Here is a 7,110-nt window from a genome sequence, read left to right on the forward strand (position 1 = left end):
CCAAGTCCCCCAATGTTCCACGTTATACGTGGTCAGCATCAGGGCACTCGGGCTTATGAACAATGAGCCAAGAAACCCGAAGTTGCCAGATGTGTGGGAGAAAATAGATGGTGACTCAAATAAAAACTCACCAATTCAGAGAAAATTTAAACCCCCTCCCCGCTGAGTCATCTGGCTCACTCCAGGCCCGATCGCCTGGCCTTGGCCTGAGAAGGGCCTTTGAGATCACCCTGATCCATCAACAACCTGCCAGAACACAAAACCACTTACCTCCGTCCGTGAGCCGAGGCCAGCATCTTCCGACGGACAGAGGTCCTCTCTGGCCCTTCGAGAATCAGGCACGCACTCGGCGTCCCTGCCCAGCAAGCACTTACTACTTACTACCCATCGAGGCCCCAACCTGGTACCTGGGCCACACCGACTCCCCCACAAACCATGAGAATCTCTGAATCTCCTTGATCAAAAACGAAAGGCCAGTTACTGCACACTCTTATTTATACTGCACTTCATCTTCTATAAAGATTTAAGGCAACGAGTGAACCCACATTAAATTACCTGGCTCAAGATCACCCAGCAAAAATGAAGTTACCGAAAGAACACCCCTCCAGTGTTCCATGGGCTGTTCCAGACCAGGTTACTTACTGACCCCAAAGTACCTATTTTTCCTTTCCGATGTAGTTCCTTACTCCTTCATTTAATTAGCACGAATGCCTACTATGTGCAAGGTATTGTGAGCTACAGAGATGAATAGCTCTGTGGATGAATGGTCTCTGGCATGGAAAAGATTAACAAGCTGTGGTTGCAAAGACAACCCTGAATGAGACGTTAGTCAGAATACTAGTAGGTGTTGCCATGGCCTGTGAGGCCGAGCTGCTGGGTGGGTAGGAGAACTAACCAATTCTGGAGTCAGTTATGACCTGAGCTTAGATCCTAATTCTACCACCTACCAGCTGTGAATGAACCTCTCTGAGCCTCAGTTTCTCCACCTGCAAAATGGAGTTAACATGCCTTCTCTCCCAGGGTCACTGAACCTACAGCACTCAGCACAGGGGCCCAGCACATGGAAAGCCGCCAACAAAGGCTTTGTATAGGTGGTTTTTTATAGACATTGAGATTAAGGAGCGATCAGAGTGTACAGAAAACTATCCTGAAAATCCTCCACGACAGAGAACATAAAAGATGGACGGAATGTGAATGTGTAAGAGAAGCATGCGTTCCAGACAAGAGTCCAGAAAAGAGACTACGGCAATAATTCTAGCAGCAGCAAATATGCACTAACTCGATGGTAGCCATGGGAATGCAGGAACACATGAAGATTTGAGGACGGTAAGAGTTCCTTTTCTTAATTTTCTTAAATAGTTCTTAATTTTCCACTTGCTTCTTCGTCTTCCCAGCAACTCAATGCTACCTCTTTAACTCCCTCACAAAAGAGGCATTCCTTTCCTGTTCCCATTCCTCACTTCATCCCTCCTTCCCACCTCCATCTGACTTTCTCTTGGGTTTGGACCCTAAAATCTGCAGATGAAAAAGGGTTTGGACCCTAAAATCTGCAAATCCCGGGCCTCTTGCAGAAATCACTACCACAATTCTGCTGTCATTTCTTAACAAACTACTGGGAGCAAACCCATGCAAGTTTCCCAACCACCATACCGTTTCAAGGTGGCAGACGGAACCACAAACTGCCAAAGAGGGTCTCACATTACTTACTAGAGCGCTAAACGCCGTTAAAAATCATTAGCCTCTCTGAAAGACAGCTTCAAAAGGTAGCACCGTCACCTATATCAAGAGATTGGCTTGAAATAGGCACACCTACCCATCCCCCCCACTCTAAAATAAAACCATTTGCATAGCAGTAGAAGACTGGCCACACAGGAACTGGCTGTCCATAGTTTTTTGTTTAAAGCACAAGACTTTTGCTAGGTGGAAAGGTCAAATTCACCAACTATTTTTCTATGACTAATGCACCTCTTAGCCTCCTCCTCCAACCTCCAGCTCCTGGATGTTCCCAGAACCACATCACAAGGGAACGAGTCACCTCACCTTTCACTACGAAAGGTTTGCTCGGCCGTAAGTACCATCCGCCAGCTTCTCCTTCTCAACCCTGGAGAGGGCATGAGAGCCGGTGAATTTCCTCGGCACTCCACTCCAAGGGCACTGACTTTTCAGTCACGGCAGAATTTCATCACATTGAATAGTCTCAAATCCAGGCCGCCTCCAGCTGAGCCTCTAACTCCTCGTGTTACAGGGGAAATTTTCACCATAAAGATATTCACAGTAATGGGATTTGCCCACTTGTGAAACTCAACCAGATGGGTTCTGGTCTCCTAGGCGAGTTTCAAACTCTGCACGCAGGGGACGCCACGGCCTGGCCAAGGGGGTGGGCCCCGGTGACGTTCAGAAAACCAACTTCCATGCCCCAGAGTTTGGGGACTATTCCTTCCACTTCATGCAGAAGCGTAAGACAAAAATAGACCGCCTCTTACGTGCATGTGTGCGAGCATGCGCGCACGCACACACGCACACATACACTGAACCTTCTGCAAGGCCAATGGAAGCAGACTGAAAGGAGGCTGGGAAGACCTTCAGATATTTCCATCTCCCCCCAGAAGATCCTAACCTGTTTCATCTGATCAGAATGTCTGACACCAACCCAGATTTGGAGCCCTTTTTTTTTTTTGAGTGGGCTGCCATGTATGATGGGACATGGGGCAGGCATCTCTCCTATAAGCATCTCATACATTTCAAAAAACTCATCCAGGTAGACGGTGAATGATAGAACAGAAAGCATTACAATGTGATGACATTAAATATGTTCATAAGAATATTTTGAACACAGGATTATGGACTAGCCAAGGACTTCAAAGTATCCATCATCTCAGTAGACACAACATGAGCCCCCCACCAAAACAAACATAAAACAAACACCCAAAACATAATTTGAAAGATCACTTCCTGGAGAGTAATGCGAAAGTCCATTTCACCAGATTCTCACTCAACACCCCTTCTACTCCAAAACACAAATTTCCTATTTGCTTTATTTTTCTTTTTGGCTGTGGTCCGTTTTTTCTTAAACCAACACCAAAGAGGCTCAGTCCATTCCCAGTTAACTGTCCACTCTGAACATAAACCGCACATGGGTTGAGCCCTGCTCAACGCCATTTAATTCTTCAGATAGGTATCTAACACACACTTTTGCATAATTACAACATTGTGAAATACCATTCACCAAGTTAGAACGGTGCTGGGAGGAGGGCACAGGGCGAGGGCAGCAAGGAGGTGGGCAGAGAAGAAAGGCAAGGAGAAAACAAAACCCACTGCCAATTGGCTGTGTATTTGCTTTTGGTCCTAAAGAAGTTAGAGCTATCCAACCCTGTAATTATTGCCAGGATTAAAATTTTGTTACTCACGTAATCATGAAAGGCTTTTGCTTCACTTGAATGTTCACAAGTGTCTCGCCTTTCAGGAGCTGCACAGTAAAGGTCCCAAAATACGCTGCAAGTTGAAAATAAAATAAGATCAGATTACTAATTATGACTTGTGTACACAACGGCAAGTGCACAATGCTCAGTGTTAACGGCACCACGTCTCCCCAAGGCTCAACCCCCTCTTTTCCAGCCTTCATTGGGCAAAGTTGGCCTAGAAAACAAAATGGACCTAACCCCTCTTGTAGCAAACCAGCTATTTGTAATAAGAGTAATAGTTCTTATTCATCAGGCACCTACTGTGTGCTAAATGCCTTACACTTAAGACTCTGCTTGTGACGACCACAGTGCTTAAGACAGGAGATTCACCCCCACTTTATACAGACAGGGAGCACTGAAGCTCAGACACGTTGGTACAACCCCCCCCCCCCCCATGCCCAGGCAGACAGGTAGGAATCTGTATGCGAATCCCGGCGTCTGGTCTGTGCTCCTTCTGTCGCACCCTTAACCCCAAATGGATGAATTTAGTCAAAAGGTTAAATTGCCAAAGTCAGGCCTGTGATTCATAAGCATAGCAAACTGGGTGGCTCTGCCCATAAAGGAAACCCACAGGTTCTTAATCCAGGAGCCCATACCCCCACTCTGCTGGACCTCACCCCCACTCCCAGCCAGGCCCTCCCCCAAGTTATTCTTATGCAAGAACCACTCCACCCCACCCAACCAAAGAACAAGTATCAGTTAGCCAAAGGTCAACCAGGTATCTCGTCCTTTCATATTGAAATAGAGAGCCCTCCTCAAAGAGGCACCTACCCACGGGTCCAGCAAAGGAGGGATGTGGAGGGGGTGGGGCGGGAGCTATCCCAGCCTCATCCCCCTCCATGAGTTATAGGGTCACTCCAACTCTTCGTATTAAATGAGAGCATACGTACAAGTCCTTTACCGACCAGTAAAACCCTCTGCAAACACAGGGTCGTCACTGCCTTAACATGAGGCCTTGGAAACCCTCTCCAAGGCCCAGGGGTGGAAAGGAACTGAGGGGTAAAATGGGCACCAGCGCAGAAGTCTGATTCCTCCTACAGTGCTCCTGCCCCTGCTGCCAACAGCCAGCACAGAAGGAACCATCTCAGCCGCAGCCCTGCCAGCCATCAGGCAAGCATCTCACTCAAGGTGTATGAACCCCACAGCGTGGCCCTCTCTGGATCAGCTCCACCACTTCCTCCCACCCCGAAGGCCGTGATCATCTGCTCAGTGTCAAATCACAAGGCACTTTCTAACAAGACCACGACCTGAGCCCAGAACCACAGACAAGGCGGGAGCCCTTTCAGGAAGATTATGGATAGAACAGGAAAATCGGGACTTCTTCTAGCTGCAGAGGGGGGCTCGAGAACATTCCTCTCTGCCCTCTAAAGCTGCACATATTTGATTAACTCCTCCACACGCCAAAGATTTCTAACATTGCAAACTCCCCAGTCCCTTCTAAGTAACTTTTACTCACAACCCTAGGTTTCTAATGGTCAGGCCCGTCACACCAATCCACACGCCTCTCCAAAAACCACCACAGAAAACCATCACCCACTCCGACAGGTCGACTCCTTCTGCCACACCAAATGCCTCCAACACTGGGCAGTCCCGAGGTTGGCTGAAGTCATGAAAAACTCATTTTCCCTGCACAAGGTAGAACAGACACTTCATCCCCCTGCATTTCAAAGAGACCTGAAACAGTAACCTGAGCCGGCGGTCAGGTACACGCGCTAAGATCCCAAGACATGGCACTCCATTTTCCTGAACTCCACCAAAATATCAAAGCCCCTCTGCTCTCTTTTCCTTTTCAAAAGGATGTCAAAGACTCCGCACCGATCAGTCACACAAAACGTCCAGGTCTTCCTCCACAGCAACTGGCTCCCCCTGACCGTAAGCCTCCCTTCAGCCTGCAGGCAACCTAAGACCAGACGGAGGGGGTCCCACACCAGCAGGACCCAGGGGCCTGGGGGAGGGTCACAGATAAGAGAGCCCCCAACGACCAACTAAGGGTACTCTGTGAGGTCGACAGCGACAAGTTAAGGTTTTTCAGTAAAAGGAAACTTTGTGGTTTTAGGGATGCTGGGAGGGGGAGCCCACAGAGGAGAGGAAGGTCCAGTCAGTCTGAATCAGTATCTTTAAAGGAAGTTGCACCCCCTTCTTGCTTTTTCTCAGGGTGCCTGGAAAAGGCCACAATGGTCTCTCTCTCTCTCTCTCTCTCTCTCTCTCTCTCTCTCTCTCTCTCTCTCTCTCGGTTTTGAGTTCATAGTAAAAGAAAAAAAGAAAGGATAGGCCAGTTGTAAAACAGACCTGGTATCCCCCTCCACCCCGCCCCACCCCCACTCCCTCTAATTAAAGCAGCATGCAGAATTGACAAAAATCCTTCAAGGTTTTTTGAGCCTGCCTAGTGGCCGGGAGTGAGATGGAAAAGTAAGGAGTTTCTATCCAAACACCAGGCATGATTTAGTAGGCTCTCAATAGGAGGGGAGAGAGGAGGCAAAAACTTCAGGCAGCAGCCTCTTCTGCCCTGTTCACACCGTCCTGCTCCGAGTGCCCCGCTCCGTGCACCCCGGAGGGGAAGGCTTGGTGGGGTCTGCTCCTGGCTCCCGCCTTTGTTCACTGGGACCAGACAAAACAAACACACACACACAAAACTATCACAGAAACTTACCACCACCACGAATGCAAAAACCCAGGTGGTTCGCCCAACGTGATGTTTTTTTCCCATCGAATCTAGAGAGGAGAGAGCAGAGATCGCTTAGAGGAGCAGAGGGAAGGGGTGGGCCGGGGGCTTCCTGGAGCCAAAAGGCTGTGAAGACCAACTAACAATAAATGCCAAAAGGTGATAAAAATTCAAAATGGTGGCCACAGTGGCTGCTCCTGAAAACAAAGGCTCTCCAAAGAGTGGGGAGGAAGGGGTGTCTAGAAATTGGAGGACGGGGGGAGTCCCACTCACCTCTGACAAGAAGGTCTGTGCAGATTTCTGTGCTCCGACGTGCAGTAAATACTCGTAGACGTATAAAGCTAACCTGGAGCGCGGGCAGGGGGCAGAGAGAGGAAGGTGTCAGAGCGCAGGGCACTGCTCCGGACCCCGCCAGCGGCTCCCAGCCCTGCCCGCGCTGTCCCATTGTGGCCCCGGCCGGAGGGGAGCCGCTCGCTCGGCCCTGCCTGGGGCCGCGGGGGAAGCAGCCAGGGGCTGGGTGTCCGGGGACGCGGCACCGCAAACCGTGGGGACCTGGAGAGGAGCCCCCAAACTTGAACTTCCCAAGTGGCGTCGGGGCCAAACCCACCCAAGTCTCGCAAACTCGAAAACCACCCGATCCCATAGCTTCCCTCCTATTCTCGACACACTCCTGGCGACCCTCTGCCCAGCTCTCCGAGGGTCCGGGGACTCGGTGCTGGACTCCGGGGCGCCTGGTGCGCTCTAGAGTGGGTGCTTGATGCCGCCCTCACTACCTCCCCCCCCCAAAAAAAAACAACTGTCCCCCAAACCTAGGGACAAAACGGCGCCGCCGTCCCTGCCCAGCCCGGCGCCCGGGAGGGCACGGGAGCAACGGCTAGGCCCAGGGCATGGAAGGGAGAGCTCTCCCGGCCGAAAAAAGCCCCCGTTGCTCACTTCCTCACGCCGCGGGGGGATAAAAGGAGCCTTCCGGGGCTTCGGGAAGCCACG

General features: G+C 50.4%; 1 protein-coding gene across 5 annotated transcripts in view; it reads right to left on the minus strand.

The window, feature by feature from the left end:
• Positions 1-6,530, minus strand: part of SSBP3 (single stranded DNA binding protein 3) — a 148,886-nt gene extending 142,356 nt beyond the window's left edge. For 2 of the 5 annotated variants that reach the window (XM_023752806.1, XM_023752803.1), the window contains exons 1-2: positions 6,397-6,497; positions 3,408-3,492 (exon numbers count right to left, since the gene is read on the minus strand). The gene's annotated coding sequence lies outside the window, so the exon portion shown is untranslated. Of the gene's footprint in view, positions 1-3,407; positions 3,493-6,111; positions 6,174-6,396 lie in introns of all 5 variants that reach the window. The other 3 variants (XM_023752804.1, XM_023752807.1, XM_023752805.1) reach the window with 3 other exon arrangements.
• Between the last annotated feature and the right edge of the window lie 580 nt (positions 6,531-7,110).

Source organism: Myotis lucifugus, unplaced genomic scaffold (genome assembly GCF_000147115.1).
Source record: "Myotis lucifugus unplaced genomic scaffold, Myoluc2.0 scaffold_37, whole genome shotgun sequence".
Taxonomy (NCBI): Eukaryota; Metazoa; Chordata; class Mammalia; order Chiroptera; family Vespertilionidae; genus Myotis; species Myotis lucifugus.